We start from the raw sequence: 22,941 nt of genomic DNA on the forward strand, positions 1-22,941 counted from the left end.
CCAGACCCATGGTGTCCAGGCCTGCAGGGTATTGCAAGCTGCTGCCAGGCCTGGCAGTGCACAGGCCCAGATGCAGGCAGCTTCTGGCTGCTGGGACTATTTCCAGCTTCCACAGCCCATGTCAGCAGCCTGATCGGAGCCTGCTGGTGCTGTGGGACATTTCCTTAGCCACATGGCTGTCACTTCCATGCTGTGCCCCTGCACTGGGCACTGCAGGCAGCTGCTCAGGACTGGCATCACAGGCCAAACAAGAGTCCAGAGAGCCAATGCAGGACCCCTGATGATGTTATCTTCACCCATGCCCCTGTCCACATCCACACCCACCACCAGGGGCCTTAAATTCCATGGAGGAGACTGACAATCTTGTGGTGCTGTGGGGTGAGGTGGAGGTGCAGTGGGAGTTCACACAGGACAGGCACTCCAATATTCATGTCTATGAGGGGCTGTCAGGCTAGATGTGGGAATGTGGGCATGACCAATTGGAGTGGCAGTGCCACATAAAGGTCAAGGGCTTGGGGGCACAGTGTGTCACCGTGACATATCACAACTGTCAGTTGGGGAGTGCCCGCAAGTCCATGGCTCTTATGTGGCAACTGACAGCCATCCTTGAACCATGGGACCTAGGCTACAGCCATGCTGTCTACAGCAGCATGGGTGATCTGTCTGAGCCCCCACCTCGGTCTGGCACACACTGTGACATGTCACTGGGGGAGGGCCTGTTGGACCTGCAGCAATCGAGTCCACCAAGGTCCCTGGCTGCAGCCTCTACCAGCAACTCAGGGAGCCTGGGGTCCATGTCTGTCCCCACAGCTATGCAGCCTGAACCTCAGCCATGAGGTGCAGCTGGCCATGTCAGTGCTGGTAGCCAGCAATGCCAGTTCCACTTCCACAACCTGTGCCCCACTGTCCAAGGACACTGCCTGGAGCTGCATGCTGTCACCAACAGCCAGGACCCAGTAGAGCTGCTGGCCATGCCAGCCCTAGCCCTGTGGTAAGGTTTGCACTTCCCTGCCCAGTCCAGCCACACTCTCCTGGCCCTGAGTTCCCCTCCCACAGAATGCAGGGAGGTGAGAGACAGTGCAAAACTTTATTGAGCAGCCCGTGCTCCCACAGCTAGGCAGACATGGGACTCGCACATTGAGAAATGTGTTGATTGATGTTGGCAGCAATGCCTCCTCAGAAGCAGGGGCAGGGGTATGTAGTGCAGCCATAGGTAGCCCTCAAGGCAGCAGCAGAGGTTCCAGGGAAGCCTGGTCTTACCTCCCACACTGTCAAAGCTCAGGGTCTCATGCCAGGGGTACAGGTGTGCCCAGGGCATCATGGCCATCATCATCACCAGGATGTAGTATATTAGGCAACCCTTGATCAGTGCAAACAGCTTCTTGCACACTGCCCATGACATACATAGGAGGGACACACTCAGGACAGTGAGAGGTGGTGGGGGAGCTCACCTCAGGTTGCCTCCCCGGAGAGGTCCCTTGTGGGCAGGAAAGGGACACAGACAGCTCCTTGTTTCAGTCATCCAGGGGCCTTTCACTCCCTCCCCCCAATCCTGGACACCATGGGCTGGCAGCAACACAGAAGAATGGCTGACCTGCAGGAGGAGATGGGAGGAGTGGGATCTGGAGGATCAGCAGCAGGTGCTGACAGGAGTTTGGCCTGTTCTGCCCTGGGAACAGGGCAGGGGATGCAGGCTGCCAGCAGCCAACAGCCGACAGCCTGCCTACCCTTGGGGAGTGAGCAGGGATATGGGGCTCAGACAACAGCTGCTTGGGCCCAGGACTACCTGGTTAACTTCCCATGGTCCCTGGGCATCTGTGCATGCCTGACCCCCGAGTTGCAGCACACAGCCCCTGGTACAGAGCATCTTATCTCAGAAATGTTGCAAACTTTCACAAACAGTTTCTTCCTTATGGTGCCGCAGGTTCTGCAGCTGTATATGGGGGAAAGGCCACATTTGGCAGCCAGAATGTGGCTTCAGGGTCACCGCTGTCCAAAGCCGGGGCTCTGTGGATGTGCCAGCTCTGCCAGGTAGACCCAGGACTGCATCATCCTCCTGAAATGGCTGCTGACAGAGTCAGAAGACAGGCTGGAGGTCACATGGACCTGGTGGGTGGAGGACATCACCCAAGAAGATGCATGGGACTGGCACAAGGAGGCACAGGACTGGGAGTTCCAGGCACAGCTTCTGGCCCTGGAGTGCAATCCCGTGGAGCCAGGGGAGCAGGCTCCCAGCCCACCTGCCAAGCCTCCGGCCTGCGCCCAGGGGCCTCCGGGAAGGGCCACACAATCAATTGGGTCGCCAACTGGCTGGAGGGCCGCACCCAGAGAGTGGTGGTGGATAGGTCATTTTTGGCCTGGAGGGATGTGGGCAGTGGGGTCCCCCAGGGCTCGGTCCTTGGGCCCGCACTGTTCAACAGCTTCATCAGTGACTTGGATGAGGGGGTAAAAAGCACCCTGTTCAAGTTTGCTGATGACACTAAGATGTGGGGGGACATGGGCACGCTAGAAGGGAGGAATAGGCTGCAATCAGACCTAGACAGGTTACAGGGGTGGGAGGATGAGAATAGAATGGGATTCAACACCGACAAGTGCAAATTGATGCACCTGGGGAGGAACAACCAGCACCATACCTACAGGCTGGGGAACTCCCTTCTCATCAGTGCAGAGGCAGAAGAGGATCTTGGAGTCATCATTGACACCAAGATGAACATGGGCCGGCAGTGTGGGGATGCAGTCAGGAAGGCCAACCGTAACTTGTCATGCATCCACAGATGCATCTCAAGCAGGTCCAAGGAGGTGATACTCCCCCTCTATGTGGCACTCGTCAGGCCACAGCTGGAGTACTGCATCCAGTTCTGGGTGCCACACTTCAAGAGGGATGTGCACAACACGGAGAGGGTCCAGAGGAAGGCCACTCACATGATCGGGGGCAGCAGGGCAGGCCCCATGAGGAGAGGCTACGGGACCTGAACTTGTTCAGCCTCCACAAGAGAAGGCTGAGGGCAGGGATCTAGTGGCCTGTTACAAACTAGTCAGAGGGGACCAGCAGGCATTGGGCAGTCCCTGTTCCCCCAAGCACTACCAGGAGTGACTAGGAATAACAGTCACAAGCTGGCAGAGGGTAGATTTAGGCTAGATATCAGGAGGCGCTTCTTCACAGTCAGGGCAGATAGGATCTGGAACCAACTTCCAAGAGAAGTGATGCTGGCTCCTACCCTGGGGGTCTTTAAGAGGAGGTTAGATGAACACCTTGCTGGGGTCGTTTGACCCCACTGCTCCTTCCTGCCATGGCAGGTGGTCGGACTAGATAATCTGCTCAGGTCCTTTCCAACCCTAGAAACTATGAAACTATGACAGGCTGAGAGGCATGGGGCTGTTCAGCCTGGAAAAGCACAGGCTCAGGGGTGACCTATAACTTTATCGGGGTGACCACCAGGATCTGGGGGAACGTTCGTTCACCAGAGCGCCCCAAGGGATGATGAGGTCAAACGGTCATAAACTACTGTGAGACCATTTCAGGCTGGACATAAAGAAGAATTTCTTTACCGTCCGAGCCCCCAAGGTCTGGAACAGCCTGCCATTGGAGGTGGTTCAAGCACCTACACTGAACACCTTCAAGAGCAAATTGGATGCTTATCTTGTTGGGATCCTATGACCCCAGCTGACTTCCTGCCCTTTGGGCAGGGGGCTGGACTCCATGATCTTCTGGAGGTCCCTTCCAGCCCTAATGTCTATGAAATCTTTCCCCTTTCTCTGTTTCTGCTGCACCTGCTGTTCACCATTTCTCCTCCCTGGGTGGAAACAACTGGGAGACTTGGGCAGTGAGAAGGAACCTTCCTGTTAGTGCTGCTGTCTTCTTTGGCTGAGCTCTGCCTTTGTGCAACCTGGTTGGAATGGGGCAGGAGTAGCTCTGGAGCTCCTCTCACCCTCAGGCAGTGGGGGACACTGAGGAATGATGATTCTGAAAATTATTCACCAATTTCCTTGTATGACCGATGGGTGCATTCAGGTACTACCTGTGGACAGCAAGAGAACAAGTGCTAGGAGCTGCAACTCAGTAGCAATTCTGTCTTCCCTCAACCAACAATCTTGTTCCTTGAAGCAGAATGTTACTAGCAGTGATCTTAAGTGAGCGGTTACAAGTATAATGCGACTCCTGAGTAGCAGAGACATTGAGCAGGATCACTGGCTGTACTGGCAGCATAGTTGCTTTTTATTTTTTTTTGGTGCCTTAGTCACACCCCTTTCCCCCTGTATGCTATTGTAAGTATTTGCATAATCCCAGAAGCCTGCAAACGATCAGTGTGCCTCTAACTAATTCCCAGGATGCTCATAGGAATACTTTGCATACTTGCCTCACAGATGCCTTGATAACACAAGCCTTGTCTATCAATCCAGCAAAAAATTCCCATTCTTGCTAACTTCCACTTATTTCCACTGGTGCTAGCTGTTGAGGATGGGAGATGAACTTGGTGGTTAATCATGATCAGATCAAGTTGATAGTTCTCCATGTGGTTATGTGCCATATCCTGGACATGCTAAGGAGCCAGGATTAATTTGCTGGTATTTTGGAGCCTTGGGCTAAATACAGACAGTCAAAAAGCCTGAGGCTGACTTGATTGAATCTCTTCAGGTTAGTCTAAACTGCGTAGCTTGAAGCAATAAGCAAGTGAGCAGAGATTCACTTTTGATTCTAGAAATTTAGCCACATGCCTGCAGGGGCTCAGGCCAGAAGCCGGGGGTGGGGGCGGGGGGAAGGGGAGCACTAGAGTATGCCTCCCTGCTTGGCTGTAGCAGAAACCTTGGGCCAAAACTAGCTTTCCTGCCCTATGAGGGGAGATTGTGGGGGAGGTGCAAAGCATCCTGGAATACTGGGGGACTGTGAGTTAACTTGAAACTGGAGGGGATCTGGGACAGAAGTTCAATAAACCAATTTAACTTAAAATCAGTTAAGTCTGATAGTAAGTTGGGGCAGGAAGGATCATGCTGCTCACTGCAAAGATGTTCTGGGGACCGGGGGAGGGGCCCCGAAGATTGTGTGGAGTGGCAGAGAGGCTGCTCCGTGCATGGCTCCTTACCTTGTGACAGACAAGGAGAGAGAGGAAAAGACGTGGGAAGATCATAAGACGTTGAGATTCATTAGTTCCTGTCAGTTCCAGTTGGCTGGGCACATGATGTAGAGCAATTTAAAAATGCATCCAGTAACAACTGCAGGAAAGAGAGACAGAAATGGAGTGTGTCAGAAGGAGTAAAGATCAAACTAAGGTAGAGACTATGCCCCAAGAGGGGTAAAGGAGGAGAGCAGGGGACTCTCTCCTTTTGAGGCTTGAAAGAGTCTCTGTAATTGGCTAAACAGCCAAGGAGAAGGATGTGGTCAGTAAAACTCGGTAGATTAGTGGTTGTTCAACTCAGGGATCTGCAAAGCCAAAAGACAACTAATAGTGAGTGGTGGAGTTGCAAGACCAAGGTTCCTATAAGGAACTGGGGGACCCATGGTCCTGCAACCTACCTGAATCAAAACTGAGGATAATATATACGGGAGTAAAGACAGAGAGACAGCCAGCAGCCTAGGTCTAGCAGCGATGCTTAGAAAAAAAAAAACAAAAAACCACAGCAGAGTGTGGAGAAAGATCTTAGTCAGCCAAAGGTCAGCAGCAATTTAGGCCAGCAAGCCTTTCCCCCCTTTTTTTTGATACAACAAAGTCATGGTAGATGAGGTAGGGTGGATGTGCTAGGTAACACCTTAATTAGAAGATCTACTGTGACTTGGGTGCTAACACACCCTGTATTATTTGGACAGTACGCAAATAAACAATTTTATCAGATTCACTCATTTGCTTACATCCATCCAGGTTCATCTTAAACCAGTGTTGGACATTCTGAAAGTGGTTTATGTACCCTGAATTTCTGTTGTGTTTCAGGTTTGAACTGGTTTCTGGTTGCTTACACTGGTTTCTGTATAATTTCTGTCCTTAGCCTTTAAGATTATTGCATTGTTACTCATTTCAACCCCTGTGGCCAAAAAGAAATGGCTGACAGGCTCAACTATGCAGTTGCATTCCGTATGCGAGTCACTATGCACTATTTTGCTGGAAGTGAAACAGTTTAATATTTGTGACACCCAAGGAATGTAAGGTTGTGTAAGTTAACAAAACTTAACAAACAGAAAAGGTGTTTATTGGAACCTGGAAGAAGCAGACACTTAGCACTGACTGAAAGGTCAATACAGATCTTAGACAGGCATTTAACCTGGTAGGATCTGAATGTGAGAAACTGTTAAAATGCCAGTGAACAACAGAAAACATTTCAGCAATCACTGTGCTTAAATATGCTCTCATCATTTATGTACTGAACTGTTACATAGACAGACTAGAATTACAATGGGGAACCTAGCAATTGTGAAAGCTAGCTTCTTATTAGCCTCAAGCAAAAATTTGGATTGCATCTTTCCACATGTGTCATTTGCATTTTTCATACAATCATTGTTGCTTAAAAGGTCTAGAAAAGAATAAAGAGTTTGGATGCTTATTGTGTATAGCAGACTGATCTGGAAATCTGTTGGGAGATTTTTTGACTCAAATGTTAACACATAATTTCCATTATTTCTTAGTACGTGTGACAAAAATATAACCCTGGAAGGGAACTTACCTGGGGAAGAGGATGAGCGGAGCCAGTGTGAGACTGTGCTGAGCCAAGGGAGCAGCGGGCATGGAGCTGTGGCCAGATAAAGTGCTGTAGCAGAAGAAAAAAGGAACAAAAACCAGCTGATCCAGGAGGAGTCAGGATTGGCTCCTGTGCCAGCATGGGCACGCTTTACGGTCATGTGCTGGCACCAATTCGCTGGCTGGCCCACAGAACTGGGGATAAAAACCCCACTGGATGAGAAACCCAGGGGACAAGAAGTGTACTTTCCTGTGGACACTCAGCAGCCCAGCATACAGCCATGTTCCCACAGAGGGTGGCAGCCCCGAGATGGGATTTGGGGAAATATTTCAAGCCTAGAAGGGCAACATTACTTACCTAAAACAAATCTGTGGATTCCTGATGTCTCCCAGACAGATTGGGCTTACTGGGAACCTGCAGAGAGGAGAGACAGCTGTCCACATCACAGCAATGACAGGCAAGGAGAATTGAGACCGACACCGGGAATCAAGGTAACTGGGGGTCAGGAAGAGGCGAGGTCAGCCCCACTGAGGCAAAAGCTGAGTGAGGCAAATTGGCATCCATACATGGTATATCTTTTTTAAATGGCCAAGACACATGTACCAAAACCATGATCAAACCCAGAAGACAGATTCAAAATCGTTGGTGTTAGGTGGGGTGTATGGGAAGCAGAGCCCCAAAATGGGAAGATCAACAGGAAGATCGAAGGAGGGGGCCACGAGGGAACATACATCTTCCTCCCTACTAAATACATTTACCCCAGCAAAGTCATGGCAGGTGAGAACCACTGAGGAACCTCTGAAACCTGACTGGGTAATTGACCATCTTTCCTGTGGACAACATTGACATCTGATAAGCTGGTATGCACCAGACGCTCTGGTGAATGGCACAGCTGCTTACAGTATGGGTCAGGCTGTTTTTAATGTCAGAAAGATTATTGTCTAGTTTTCTTGGAGATTTAGGTCAGTTCTCATTTCTGTCAGAACCTGTTTTCTGCCTATGTCATATTGATCTTACTTATTTCCTGTGGAGGTTACATACAGCAGAAATTGCATATGGGCAAAGATCAGGAGTACTCAACATTCTTAGGAAAAGACATGTAGGTTTGAGCTGAAATTGCCCTGAAATGAGCTACTACTTGTTTTGGCTAATCAGTACTTGTCTGCAGCATATCATCAGGAGTTGTATTCAGGTGCATGGCTTTACAGGAACTGCTATAGAAACTCTCCCCCTTGTGCAGGAATGGAAGTGTAGGCCATCAGATTTCTAGTAGCAAGGGACAGTAGGTTAAAAAGGGATTGCTAAAACAGGAAAATTGAACTTTATTTATTTTAACATTTCTAGTTAATATTGAAGTATTTCCAGAATCCCTGATAGCATATTAATCAGACTTGGGTATAAAGCAGTTGTAATGATAACAGCTACAATTTAGAGATGCTCTTTAATTGAGAAGAGTTTGGAACTGGAAGATGATACTTCAGTTAGGTAGCAGCAGTTAGTTACAGAGACACCAAACATCTGCAGAGGTTACCTACTGCTCCACAATAAAGCTCAGTGTTCAATTTTTCTCTTTCATATATGCCTTTGTTTACTGAACCTGGTGATCATTATACTAGTGATTTTCCATCAGGGTGCTGTGTCACTGTAGAATAGCATATGATACTTTTAAAAGTACCACAGAGTGCTGCACAATATTATTTAATAGATTTCATAGACATTAGGGCTGGACGGGACCTCGGGAGATCATCGAGTCCAGCCCCCTGCCCAAAGGGCAGGAAGTCAACTGGGGTCATAGGATCCTAGCAAAATAAGTATCCAGTTTGTTCTGGAAGGTGTTCAGTGTAGGTACCAGGCCTTGGGGGCTTGGACAGTAAAGAAATTCTTCCTTATGTCCAGCCTGAACCAGTCTTGTAGTAGTATATGACTGTTTGACCTTGTCATCCCTTGGGGTCCTCTGGTGAACAAACATTCCCCCAGATCCTGGTGGTCACCCCGATAAATTTACAGGTGGCCATCAGATCACCCCTGAGCCTGTGCTTTTCCAGGCTAAAGAGCCCCATGGCTCTCAGCCTGTCATCATAAGGTCAGTTTTCCTGACCTCTGATCATGCGCTTGGCACTTCTCTGGACTCTCTCAAGCTTCTCCACATCCTTTTTGAATTGTGAAGCCCAAAACTGGATGCAGTACTCTAGCTGCGGCCTCACCAAGGCCAAGTACAAGGGGAGAATGATGTCCCGGGATTTGCTTGAGAAGCATCTATGGATGTTAGCCAGCATTTTGGTCACTTTACTAGCCGTAGCATCGCATTGCAGGCTCATGTTATCTTGTGATCAACGATGACCCCCAAGTCTCTTCCTTCTCTAGGGGTAGCCAGCGTAGCACTGCCAAGCCTATAAGGATGCTGCAGGTTTTTCTTCCCAAGGTGGAGAACTTTGCATTTTTTGGTGTTAAACACCATCAGGTTCTCATCCGCCCATTTGCTGAGCCTGTCCAGGTCAGCCTGGATCACCCACCTGTCTTCTGGCACGGATGCTTTGCCCCAAAGTTTGGTGTCATCTGCGAACTTGGCCAGTCCGCTTCTGACTCCAATGTCCACATCATTAATGAAGATGTTGAACAACATGGGTCCAAGGACAGAGCCTTCTGGGACCCCACTGGTCACAGGACAGCCGTGGATCATGGTGGACCCAAGGCCACAATTGGCCAGTTTCGCCAAGAGGTGATCATGAGATACCAGATCAAAGGCTTTTTGAAGTCAAGATATATGACATCAATCTCTTCTCCCTTGTCCAGGTGATAGGTCACCTGGTCACAGAAGGAAATGAGATTGGTCAAGCAAGACCTACCCACAACAAACTCATGCTGGCTCTCTCTCAGGATGTTGGCATCAACCAGTCCATTAAGGATGGCCTCTTTAATAAACTTTTCTAAGGCCTTCCCTGGGATAGAAGTCGGGCTGTTGGACCTATAGTTAGCCGGATTCACTTTCCTCCCTTTCTTGAAGATAGGCACCATATTGGCCTTCTTCCAGTCTTCTGGCACTACACCAGAGCACCGGGAGTTTTCAAAGATCCGTGCCACAGGCTGGGTTATGAGGATCTCCATCTTCTTGAGTACCCTGGGGTGTAGATTGTCAGGGCCTGCTGACTTGAAGATATCCAGCTTCTCAAGGTGTTCCTTCACGAGGTCAGCATTAATGGAGGGCAGGGGATCTCCCTCACCCAGACTTTCCTGTCCTGTAGTGGGCATGGGCGTACCATGGGACTGATAAAAGACTGACACAAAGTACCCATTTAATAGGTTGTTTTTTTCCTGGGTGTCAGTTGTCAGTTGCCCCATCTGGTTCATCAGGGGTCCAGTGTTGCCCTTGCTTTTCCTCCGGCTCCCCACATATCTGAAAAAGGACTTTTTATTGTTCTTCATGCTCAAAGCTAGTTGAAGTCCAGTTGCAGCCTTGGCTTTCCTGGTTTGCTCCCTGCAGGACCGGACCAGTGCAGAATACTCCTCCTTGGAGGTGAATCCCATCCTCCATCCTTTGTAGGACTTTCTTTTTAGCCTCAGGAGGTCTGCTAGATCCCTGGAGAGCCAGGGGGTCTGCTGAGCCCTCTTGATGCCTTTCCTCTGAGTTGGAATAGACTTAGCTTGTGCATTGAGGATCGCTCCCTTGAGGAGCAGCCACTCTTCTTGAACTCCCCTCTCCCTGAGGTCATGGTCCCTTAGGGCCTCACTGACAAGCCTCCTAAGCTTGTCAAAGTTGGTTTTCCTGAAGTAAAGGACTTCTGTGTTGCTGACTGACTTGCCAGCTTTACAGTGGATGGTGAAGGTGATCAGCTCATGGTTGCTGTCACCCAGCTACCCAATCGACCACTAGGTTGCCAATTAGGTCATCCCCAGTAGCCAGTTCCAGGTCGAGCAGCGCTTTGCCTCTCGTTGCCCCATAGACTTCTTGAGTCAGGTAAAGGTCATCCACACGAGAGGAAGCTTTGTGACCGCTCGGATTTTGCTGAGCGATTCTCCCATGAGATGTCTGGGTAACTGAAGTCACCATGGTCCTGCAGCATGTGGCCTCAGCCAGTTCCCGGGCAAACTGCTCGTCAAGCTCAGGACTTTGGGTGGGAGGTCTGTAGTAGACTCCCACTGTTGTGTCCCCTGTGCTGTGTTCCCCACAGATTTTAACCCAGAGGGTCTCCAGTTGTCCACCCTGGTTGCCAATATCAGCCTGCAGGGACACGTAGCTATCCTTAACATAGAGAGCTACAACCCCACCCCTTATCTACACAATCCCTCCTGTACAGGGTGTAGCCATCTATACCCATGGTCCAAGTCATGGGTGGAGTCCCACCAGGTCTCCGTTATCCCTATGACATCCTAATTATTTGCATTGAGCAAATTCCCCAAGCTCCTGGCATTTTTGTACAGGCAGGCAAGTGTCCCTCTGGGGCCTCTTGCCTTGCCCACAAATTGTACCAGGGCTGGGGCAGGGGTGGGCTCCCTTAAGAAACTTGGCCTGCTGGCTTTGCAAGGGTTGCTCAGTGGGCCAGCAGTGGCAGTAGTCCCCCCGTCCTGCCAACGGGCTTAGTTTAAAGCCTGGTGGAGCAGGTCAGCCAGTCTGGCTGAGAAGAGCCTCCTCCCCATTGCTCAGTGTTAAATGTCTATACAACATAAACCCAGAGATTTCAAACAGGAATCCATACTGTTCAAAACATTCTGACATTTGTGGTGTTTGAGTTCTTTGCAAAAGAAGAATTGCTCTATTATTTTTTTTTTATAGTCAAAAAATGAGGGAAGGCTAGGAGCTGGCATTTTCCAAGGGATGTCTTGAGTTTAGACTGTAGCTGCTCAGGAAAAGGGGAAAACTCAAAATCACTATTATGCCAGAGTTCTGCGATTGATTCATAACTGGACGGCAACCCAACAGTGCAAGTAGTTCAAGAATCCCATCTGGCAGCAGGGAATTACTAGATATGCTGGCATGTTGTTTTACCCAATTGAGATAATCAGGTGCTAGGAAGACTTAGCTGGCTAGAAGGGAAGCTTACAGCTAGTATCACTTATGGCAAGAGTGTAATCTCTCTTAGTTTTGGAAATCAATGTAAGCTACACACAGCATATGAAATCCCATCCTACTTTTTGTTCTTTGCTACATCCCCTCCCATTATTTCAATAAATAAATTTAAAAGGAGAGCATAGCAAGTTCTGGTTGCTGACAGGTGGCAGCAGGGTGTGAGCTCCTGGTGTACTAGCAATAGGGGCTTTTATGGCTGGAGAGTTTTTTTATTCTTATTCTTTTTTCAGCTGTAGAGTTGCATCCTTCATCAGATATGAATGTGTTGCCTGAAATAGTCATTAGCTAGGATGACTCTCAATAAACTGCTTGTCTTGGAATGAACTACTTGCTTATGCAAGTTAGTTTGACAAAAGAACAAAAGAAAGAATATAATTAGTAATTATTCCCATGATGTTTTCCCTAGCTCCAATAAAAAAGAATTCGATATTTTTAAAGCCACCTTGTGTACCTATCTAATCACTTAGACCAGCTGATGAAATAAAAGCCTTCATCCCTTGGCCCCATGAAAATTATTCTTGTTAATTATTTTTTAATTATCCTTCCATCACTGCTTCTGGTGCCACTGTCATAATTTCCACATCAATGGACACTGACATGGCAGCCCTTCTCTGTGATAAGTTTCTAAGTATGTCATCTCTATGTGGATGCAGGAAGAGAAACAAAAGGTGTAATCCAAGCTACTTGCACTCTGAGCAATCTTTCAGTGGATGATTCTCTTAATTTACTTTCATTAATTATCCCTTATTGGCATATGCGTGCGCGCGCACACACACACACACACACACACAAGAAACCTAATTAGTTCAGGTTTCACATTACCTAGTTAATATCAAAGTAGTTCCAGGATGCCTGACAGCATATTAATCAGATCCGTGTTTAAATAGATGGGTAAACTGTATCTCACCCTAGTCCAAACAATGAAGAATACATCTCTAGGGCATAAGCACAGGTTGCAAACTGCAATAATCCTGCAGTTGCTTTTTAGAAAGTAGAAGGATAGGTTCATTTGTACTATAGGAAAGAGAAAAAAATGAAACATTATGCTATTGAATTATTAACAAAAAGAGGAAACAGGTATTCAGAGATTATAGCTCCTCTCACAACAAAGTGTAAAGCATGGTAAATTATTCTGCTGGGAGAGGAAAAATGAACCAAAAATGAAAGTGTAAGTATAGATGCACAGCTGAAGGAAAGGGAAGGAATGAAAATTACTAAATATGTCTAATTGTGGGTAGGACTTCAAGAAACAAAACATTTCCAAGCATATGTGATAAAAGTAAATTATGACCCACAAGACTAGTTTGTAAAGTCTTTTGCAGCAACTATTTATACAATATATGAAACTCCCCTTTTCTTCAGAAAATTATCTGCAAACAGACATTTTATTTAACAGAGTTGTTTGGCACATGATTTGTGTAAACAATAATTCAGCCTATGGACTGCTTGCATATCATTTATCACCTCTATTACTTTGAGAATTTACTGTTTGTACTACAATTTGCTATTTGTACTATCATTTGTCATTTATGTCACATGGTGGTCCCTGACCGATGACTGCCATAAAAAAATTCATAATGGTTACATAATATTTATATTTGTCCAGGTATTTGCATAAAAAAGTGAAGATTTACATGAGTGTATTTGTCACTTTCCATTTAGGTTAATAGTCTTACAAGCAAATTGTTGCCTTCAGAAACAGTGGCATTGTGAATAATGTCAAAGCAGATTGTGGCTTTTAGTTTTTCCTTTCAAATGCTTTTTTTATAGTACTATCCCAACTTGAGATACTAATAGAACTTGCTTTTGCAGTACTGTAGACACTGGTCCTCTCCCTTATGTAATGGTACACAGAAATCTGCAGAATCACCTCAGCTTCCATGTTTCAAATAGGTAGTTCTTTGGGTTTTTTTAAATTTGGGCAAGGTAGCTTTAAAATGTAAACCAATAGCGACCTGTTGTTAGGGTTGAAAAATGTACAAAGCATTTTCATAAAATGTCACAATTCTCCCTACAAGCAGCTTTTGAAGATCAAGCAAGCCATGTTTTGGAAGTCCTTGAGATCAAGTTGTATGAGTAATACCAGCAAGCACCTGGACTCTTTCCTAGCTGGCTGCCTATGGCTAAGAAGGCATCTGTGAACAGCCAGAGTGATTTCTGGTCACAAGAAGAGGCAACGTAATAGCATGATGCAAAGTAGACTAGGCACTACTAGAATTTCTTCTTAATCTAACACAGATTTTCTCTATAGCCTTTGTTCAATCAAGTTATTTTTTCTGGCTTGGTTCTTCCATTTGTAAGGATAACCTAACAAGCATCTGAATGCAGACACCATCCTTGTGTGTCTGGGAGCCTAGGGTTAGGGGCAGACATTACACATCAACCAGTTTAAGTCATTGGAAACCAGTTTAAATCTGTAACAGAACAAAATTCAGTGCACATAAACCTCTTTCAAAATGGCTGAACCTTGTTTCAGATAAACCTCATTAAACATAGTATCAGACTTAACTGATTTAGTCAACATCAGCTCACTTCATTGTTGGTTCAACCTATGCAATTTAGAGAAACCTGCAGAGATTGAATCGATTCAGCCTTCGGCTTTTTGACTGTCTGTACTTAGCCTAGATGATGATCCAACACTTTTTTGGACAATGTTTGGCAACCCGGCAAAGTTTAAAATGACCTGGACTTCTCTTCTGCTTCAGGAGGCTGGAAGGCAAGAGCTTCTAGAAAAATTTGCTTTCCTTTCTCCAAATCCACAACACACATTTCATAGGCGAGTCTGTTCATTGAAAATGTATTGCAAAGGATCCTTTCATTCATCCCATCTACAAGTTCCTCAGATCAGTCCTGGTGCCAGAGGAATGTGATCTTGGTTAGAAGTGGGCATGGAAAATATGTTTAAGATTTAAAGGTATGACAAATACAAAAATCATTTCTGAGAACAGTGTAGCAACTAGAACGTCCCAGGGAGCAAATGCTTTCTGTGATGAGTAGGAAAGGGGGAACAAGAATTTCTGCATCTTTGCTTTACATGGAGGTTCAATTAAACACATCGCTTAATTCTAAAACTGTGAACTGATCTAGTTTGTCCTGAATTTCAGGCTAAAAGGCCTGAAAAAATAGAGATGCATGTAATACAGATGTCCAGGACAAGAGAGACAAGACAGTGAAGTATGTGTTAAGCAAGGAAGCCATAAAAGTATAACAAGTTAGAGGTGATTTTAAACCCCCAATTAGGGTCTGTGCTTTGTGAAGCTTTTGAAACAAATTGGAGTGAAGGCAGCTGAGAAAATTAATTCAGCTAATGATTGTTTCTCACATTTCTAGTATGCCAGAGGTTCTTCCCAGGTATGGTTTAAAACCAGGTCTGATTCAGATTTTTGACTGCAGTCTTTTAAGCCCAATTAACTGGCTCATAGAATTATATCAGAATGTAATTGATTTTAATATCTTCTAAATCTGTGTCCAAAAAACCCCCCAAAAAGTAAGGTGCCAGGCACACGTGAAATCTCAACAGGCAAATGAGAGAAATTGAAGCAACAGAACAACTCTGGAACTTTCTACTTTGAATTTACTCAGCCAAATTTATTTCTGGGATCACTGCCCACTGTAGTCAGTGTAATTACATTACAGGGTAAATTTAACCCACAAACCATATTCAGATGAACAGACTCCAATAAAGGTAAAAAAAAAAAAAAAAAAATCCATCATGACAAGGTCTTGGCAGAAAAATCTAGTACATAATAAAAAGGTCAAAGGATACTGAAATGAATGGAGAGACATGCTGCAGAATATTAGCTTTATGAAGTCAGTAAAGGATAGAAGTACTGGCATCAGACAGGTATGACAAAGAGCAACAAAATATTTAGTGATTGTTTACTGTGTGTAATAATGGCATACTTGGAAGAGCAGATATTTCAGCTACAATTGCTCCTGAGTGTTGGTGATGCTTAAATTAAATGCCAGTGTGTCATGTTGATTGCATCATGTTGACTAAAACTTTTAAAGATTATCTGTCAGTCAAGAAGATGAAGGCCATGTGGTTATGACACCGAGCTGGGACTCCAGCAGCACATGTTCAGTCCCTATTCCTCCTGTGCTACTTCAACAAGTCATGTATCAACCTGATTTTGTGGAAGTAGTGAGCATTTGAGCCTGTGGATTATCCTGCCTCTGAAATGGCCTCCCTGAGCCACTCTACTCAGGGCCTACAATCCTCATCACAGGGGTTGTGTAAGATAGATTTATAAAGGACTATAGAAATACTAAATACTGACATGCATATTTCTCTGTTTAAATACAATAAGCAGCACTATTGGCTTTTAAAATAACATGTAATTTTGTTGCTTGTTCTTCCTTTGCTGGTTTGGGGAAATATCACTTTGTCATCACTTTACCCTTCATATTTTTCTTCCCCTTCCCAAGCAAGGAGTGCCTGAAGGGGGACTACCTGACCTGCGTCTACACTGCATCATTCAACTTGTCTGTCTGTCATCTTGTCCATCTATTGCTCCATCATAGCACCTGTCCTTTTCCTCACCTATGCTATTTGCTGCCATCATTGTTATTGTTACCTCCCTTCTACAACTTCCATCTGTTTTACCTAGTTCTCTTTCCCCCATGCAAACCTCCTCCTTTACATTGGCACAGATTCTGCAACTGTAGCCTACTGTATTGTCTCACCCCTATTTGTGATAACATTTTTCCCAACCTTGGTTTTTCTGAAATCCTACTACTGCAGTTACCACCTGTATTGGATCATGCAGTTTCCACCTCTATTGGAACATGCAGCTATCCTTTCTTTTACATAGGCTTCTCTTTCTCTCTCACTGTGCTGGATCAGCCTGTGATGTACATGTCCTGTTCTGCTCTCCACCCCTTTCCCCCCTTCCTCTTTCCATGCTTTTCCCTCCTTTGATCAGTCCTGCATCTGACTCCCTTCACTGTTCCCCTTCCAGGTTGCTGTAATTTACTCTGTATCCAACCCCTCCCTGTCATCCTTTCTTGTTCTGACTTCTACATCTGGCTCACTCCTGTTCTCTTCATAATCTCCCATCCCCATCTGTGATTTCATCTCCTATGTTGATGCCTCATTTGATTTGTTTGGCTGTTTCATTTATTGCTTTCATTTTATACTGCACTTCTGGTTATCAGAACAGGCCATTTGTTTGACTTGGCCTTCAAGCATGAATTTCTCTGTTGCCAGGTTCCTCTGATCACCACAAGTTTCTTTCAGGATTGCCCATCAACCTTCTCACTGTCAATCTGCCAATTCAACCTTTCCATATTCAGTCCATCAGTGAAAATGCCTCATCTTCTTGGAGCCTACTCCTCTCTATCATGTCTTATGTTCACATGGTTTTCTATTCTAGTCTGCATCTTTCTGAACCCTTGACTGTTGTCCCTCTCAGTACCATGGCTTTGTGCCAGGTCCCAGTCCTTACTCATCCTGAAGTCCTTCATTCTAGCTCTTGCACTCTTGGTTCATTTCACATCAGCATTCTGTGTAAAGCTGCATTTGCATGGACTTCTTTTGGTTTCTGAGGAGTCTTGTTTAGATTTAGTTCAGATCTAGACATATTTTTTATTTGAAGTCCTGAAGTGAATTGAGAATAAAAAGGAATATCTTGATTATAGGTCTGAGTGACAGGTTGAATGATGTTGTCTAAAGCAGCAGAAAAGGGAGGTATCAGGGTGGGAACACTTCAGTAGGAGGATTAAGATATCACTCATGTTGAGTTTGAGCTGATGTCTACATTTTAACAAAGAGGCAGGCCAGGATTTCAGTTTGGTTAGAAGAAAATAGATTTGGAGTACAGAGGTAGAAATGTGAGTCATCCACATAGAAATAGTAGTTTAATTTATTTTTTTCAGATGAGATTGGCTGCAGAGATAAGTTGAAGAGGAAGAAGAGAAGGGCACTGAGGAAAGAGCACTTTGGGATGCCCACAGAAAGCTGGAAGGAAGATTCATAAAGGAGATGCTAATAGCAAACTGAAAGAAGAATAGAGTCATGAAACCCAAGAAAGGGCAAGGCTTCAAGAAGAACATCATCTAATTTGTCAAAGGCTCCTTGACATGTCAAGGAATACAAAAACTATTAGAACTTTGGCGAGAACAATCGAGTCTAAAGGGTGGTAGCAGGATTTGAGATGGTCAAGGATACATCTCCAGGGGAGGGATTCCAGGCAAGGATTGGAAACAATATGTCCACTGAGCTCAGAAAAAAGAAGGGAAATGTGGTATTATTTAGTTGCATGGGCAACTGGGAGAGACTGAAAAGTATTTGAATTGAAAGGAGAAAGAGCCAGAGATTGAGAGAATACCTAAAAGATTAAGGGAGGGGGTGAAAAAGGACATGAAGGAGATCAGGAGATAGGGCTGGGACTGGGGTTTGCCCCAGGTCAAGTGGAGAGGTTAGAAAAGAGATGCAAACCTTTCAGGTCTACGTCAGGGCAGAGGCAGGCAAGAAAGACTTGGGGCAGGGTTGGGGAGAGGAGAGCAAAGCAAAGCAAGGTAGATAAAGGGAAGAGGGATTCATGCTCTATTTTTGTTATTTTTCTCTTGGAAGAAATCTGCAAGATCCTGTGCAGGAAAGCAAAGGAAGAAGATTCCTAAGGGGTTTTGGTGATTTGTCAGGTGTTGAATATGTGGTTGATACTGTGCTTGTGAGGCTTGGGTAAGCTGAAGAAGTCAAGTTGTTTAACTATGAAGACGAAGTGAATGAAAAGAGGACAGAATGTTCTGCTGCAAACTAGCCCACATGGAGTACTTTCCCTAGCACAACTATATTGCCTCTGGTATCCACTTGAGCTAAATTGGGTATCCTTACATTGCATTGTGCCATGTGCATTGTATAACCCTAACTATTGCAGTTTCTACAAAAAATCTTCTATGATTACAGCCTTTCCTGACCAATAATTCAGGCTTTTCCCACTCTTAAGGGAATTAACATGCTTTTAAAAATGAGGACTGTACTATGTTTGGGTGAAAATCATCTCATAGAAAGTACACAAAAAGACCTTGTTTTAAAAACAGATATTGACTTTAAAAGCATTCTTTAGAATTAAAAAACCCAAATATACTGTAATCAACAAGAACATTTAAGTTAATGCTACAATGATCATTACTGGCACATAAAAAATGAATGTAAACATACCAGCTAACTTCTGCTCCTTACTATACTGAGATAAATTCAGCATCACTCCATTTTTAACTGAGTGACATCATAATATGCATGTATTATGATGTATTATTTCCAGTAAAGAAACTGAAATTATTTTTTACCCTAATTATTTTAGTAATTATCCAGTATATTTGTATTTGAATAAAGGGTTTTTTTTTTTTTTCCCCTCCAAGCAACTCATCTTTGCTGTTTCTGTTGCTCTTTCAGGGTAGTGTAACTGACAAACTTGTAATATAATACTAATTTGCACAGCAGGAGGCTATGCTACCGTAAGTAAAGAATTATGGTTTTTGGTGCCAGACTACAAGAGAACCTGGGAAAAAAAAGAAATCACTTACTTAAAGCTTCTTAAACATGAAAAACTTGAAGAAAAAATTGCTGGCAAGTAAATTACTTCTTGTATAAAAGTTCTATTTTTCTCCAAGTTTGTTCTACTGTCAGTCTCTTTATTTCAGTGTAATGCCACAAAGTCTCTGCAGAATTATATACTGTCTTAGACCTTCAGAGTGGAATTACCAACACATAAATAGAACTCTAGTGAAAATAAAACATACTTTCAAACCAATGTATAGTATATAAAAACAAAAAAGTCCATTAAGGCTCTGATTTAACAATTAATTTAAGTACATTTCTAATATACTGTCTGGGCCCTTAAAAATGAGTTGCAAACAGATAAATAGAACTCTACTTTAACTAAAATATATTTCTACACTAATGTACTGTACATAAAAACAAACAAAACAACCACATTACAGCTCGATTTGGCAATAAATTTAAGCATAGACCTAACTTTAAGCATCTACTTGAAGCCATTAAGACTATTCATGTGCTTAAGTATCTTGCTTAATAGGGCCTGCCTGCAAAGTAAATATTTTCTTATTACTTGTGATTTGAAAATGAAGCAATAAGAAGGGAAGAGAGAGAAAGGCTCTTCAGCTACAAACAAAGCTGATAGGTCATCTCCTGCCTTCACCTACTCAGTTTGTGGTGTTAATTTAAATTTTCTTGCTGCTTATGGTAGATTTGGGGTTTTTCAATTATAAAGAATGCATTTAAAGTCAGTATCTGTTTTTAAATTTGAGTGCATATTGATCTACATGTATCTTAGACCATTTTCCACCAGTTTAGATCAATTTACATGTGCTGAACTTCTGTTCTATTACAGGTTTAGACCAGTTTCCAATCACTTAGATTAGTAAAAGTATAATATCTGTACCTGACCTATGGCTTTTTTTTGCTGTGTTAAATTACAAAAAATATACAAGAGGCAAGGATTTCTTAGGGTGATATTTTTTACTGGACCTACTGTATAGTTGGGATACAGTTAGACAAATGTTTGAATGCAAGAAATTCATCAGACCTGGTAGATTTTTCTTCCTGCTTTAAAGACAAGTCAATAAACATCTATTATGACTTCTCTCAGAAGACTGCACATTTCAATACCTCTCTTCCTTAAAGAGACACAGTCTCAGACCTGATGAAGAATGTTTTGAATTCCAAAGCTTAATGTGAGTCATTCACATAGAGATGTGTCTAGCCCAGCGTAGAAGAGTAGGGGGAGTGGGAGGAGAAAAATCTATGCTCACTCCCTTCCCCTTAGGATCTGACAGTCAAGTAGCACCACCAGTAAAGGAGCAGGACCCAGGGGTGGTTGAAACAGGGCAACTGCAGAGCCTGCTCAGAGGCAGCAAATAGAAGCCCCTAGACAGGTTTGGGAATGTGGAAAGAACTAAACCCTTACCTGCAGAGCACTTTCAAGCAGAGGGGAGAAGTATCCCAAGAGGGAAAGCCTGTGTTGCAGAGAGTCCCAGGAGAACAGAGAGATGGTTCAACCCCCTTAAGGTTCCCACTGGGAAACAGAACCCCTGGGAAAGGAAAGCATTTCTTGAAAACACTAAGAGAGGGCTGGAACAGCCCAGGCTGTTTATAACCTCAGGGGAGGAGTCACTTAATGTTAACTCAGCCCAGGTGTCTATCCTCAATACAGGACAGATGAGCTACAGCTGGGGACCAGAAACCAGCCTTGATAGGCTGGGAGTGCAGGGTAGAGAGCCCAAAAGGACACAAGCAGTAGTGAAAGAAAAAGTCCTCTATCAGAGAGCAATGTAGACCAGGGGTGAGAAATACCTCTGCCCTTATACTTGCAATTGTGTTTTTAATGGACTGAAGAGGTTACCTGGGAGTCATCCAGGAAAGTACTGAGAGCCACTCCTAGTTGCAATGCCTTAACAGCAGGATCCTGTACTTAAACCTGGAGGACTGTGGTGGGGGTACTGGAGTTGCAGGAACCCTTTGTGAGGCTCCTTTACAGGCCATAACTGATTATTGGACACATCCCTGATGGAGGAGCCAGTTTTTCCTTCTGATATATAGGATGTTTGAGAGCAGGCCCACAAAGAAAAATACTGCTGAGAGGCCACAAACAGGATAATCATGAACTCTCTGTATGCAGTATGACAATTGGAATGTGAACTGATAAACAGAGATAGTAAAAACTGAACCTACCTTGAACCCACTAGCATAAGTAACAGTGCTGAAAAGAAAGTTGCATGTTTGATGATAAGGAAGATGCTTATATGTAAGAACTGCTCAAAGCCTCTTATTGTGTAGCTGTAGAAATTAACTAACAAGACCATAGATAATAGTGTAGAAGTTAACTACAAAGCAGACTCAGTGCTTCAAAGACACAGCTGAAACAACCAAGGATATAGTCCTCCTCCCTATTACTTAGTATTTCAAAATAAGCATGTAGCCAAAAGCCAGTTTGAACTAATTAGGAGTTTTCTCACACTGACCTGATATCTTGTTTTCTTTCACAGTGGAAAATTCCCACCTGTGTGCGTATCTTGTCATGTGCACTAGAAGTTTCTAACTAACCATGGAGGTTGAGTCAATTAGGCGTAAAATCTGTGATGCAAAACTGTCTATATAAACTTGCTTACTTGTTATCAAGGGGGGCTGGTTCTTGGAGGAGATGGGCTACTCTTTGTTGTTGTGTGCACGCTTCAATAAAGAGCTTGAGATAAGACCTTGCTAGTGTTGCCTGTCTCTTGCGATCAGACAACGGACCTGGGAAGTTGGGGTTCGAGTCCCTGATGCTTCTCTGGGAGAGAATTCTTCAATTATTACCATCAAGTTGTGGGGAACAAATTAGCCTGATCTACCAAATGCCTGCACACGTTCGGAGTACAGCTGTAAGGCTGGGACAGTCCGGTTGGTTGCCTTAGCTCCAGGGGCTGTGTCTTTCATGATGGGGCTATTTTTAGCTCTATGACCCCTCTGTTCCCAGATATATGACCCCCTACAGACCCACCAGTCCCCCTGATCCTGCCAGTCCTCACCATGGACCCACTAGCTCTGCAATTCTATCTTCCTCTTCCCCCACCTGAGTTACTTACACTGGTCACTCAATGTGGTTCCCAGAGTTTGTGCACTGGTGAATGTGCACAAGCCACTTCTGATCTACAATCAGGCAGCTTAAAGTAAACCACGTGACTGTAGACCAGGTGCAGTGAACATCTGCACATTGCCAAAGTGACTTTATCCAACCCCTAGGCTAATGTTTATTTGCTGTATATTCTGTGCTTTAGATGTCAAAAAAAGAAAAAAAAATCAATATGAAAAACAACTTGTTTCATGATCACTAATCCCTAAACATTAAAAAGCTCAATTTTTTTAGGGACTTTTAAAGAATATCTGCACAGAGTAGGGAAGCTTACTTAAACTCTTGCTAGTTCTATTTAAAGTAAGCACATCAAGCATCCATAAGTATATAAATCAAGTATATATAGCCTTTCCTTGGACTGTCCTCTATTTGTTGTACAAACAATTCTTGAATACTAAAAATACTTAACTCTATGCAGAGCTATTTGCAAATACTTATTAAATAAACTGAACAATGTGGACAGCAAACTGAAAAGAAGGGATTGGCTCATGAAATAATGTGTGCTTTGAGTTCCTTAGCCTGACAAAAGAAGTTGCCGTGCTATTCTGTCCAGTGCCTAAGTGCATTTTTTTTGTC

This window comes from Crocodylus siamensis, chromosome 1 (genome assembly GCF_052110815.1).
Source record: "Crocodylus siamensis isolate JL-2025a chromosome 1, ASM5211081v1, whole genome shotgun sequence".
Lineage (NCBI taxonomy): Eukaryota > Metazoa > Chordata > Crocodylia > Crocodylidae > Crocodylus > Crocodylus siamensis.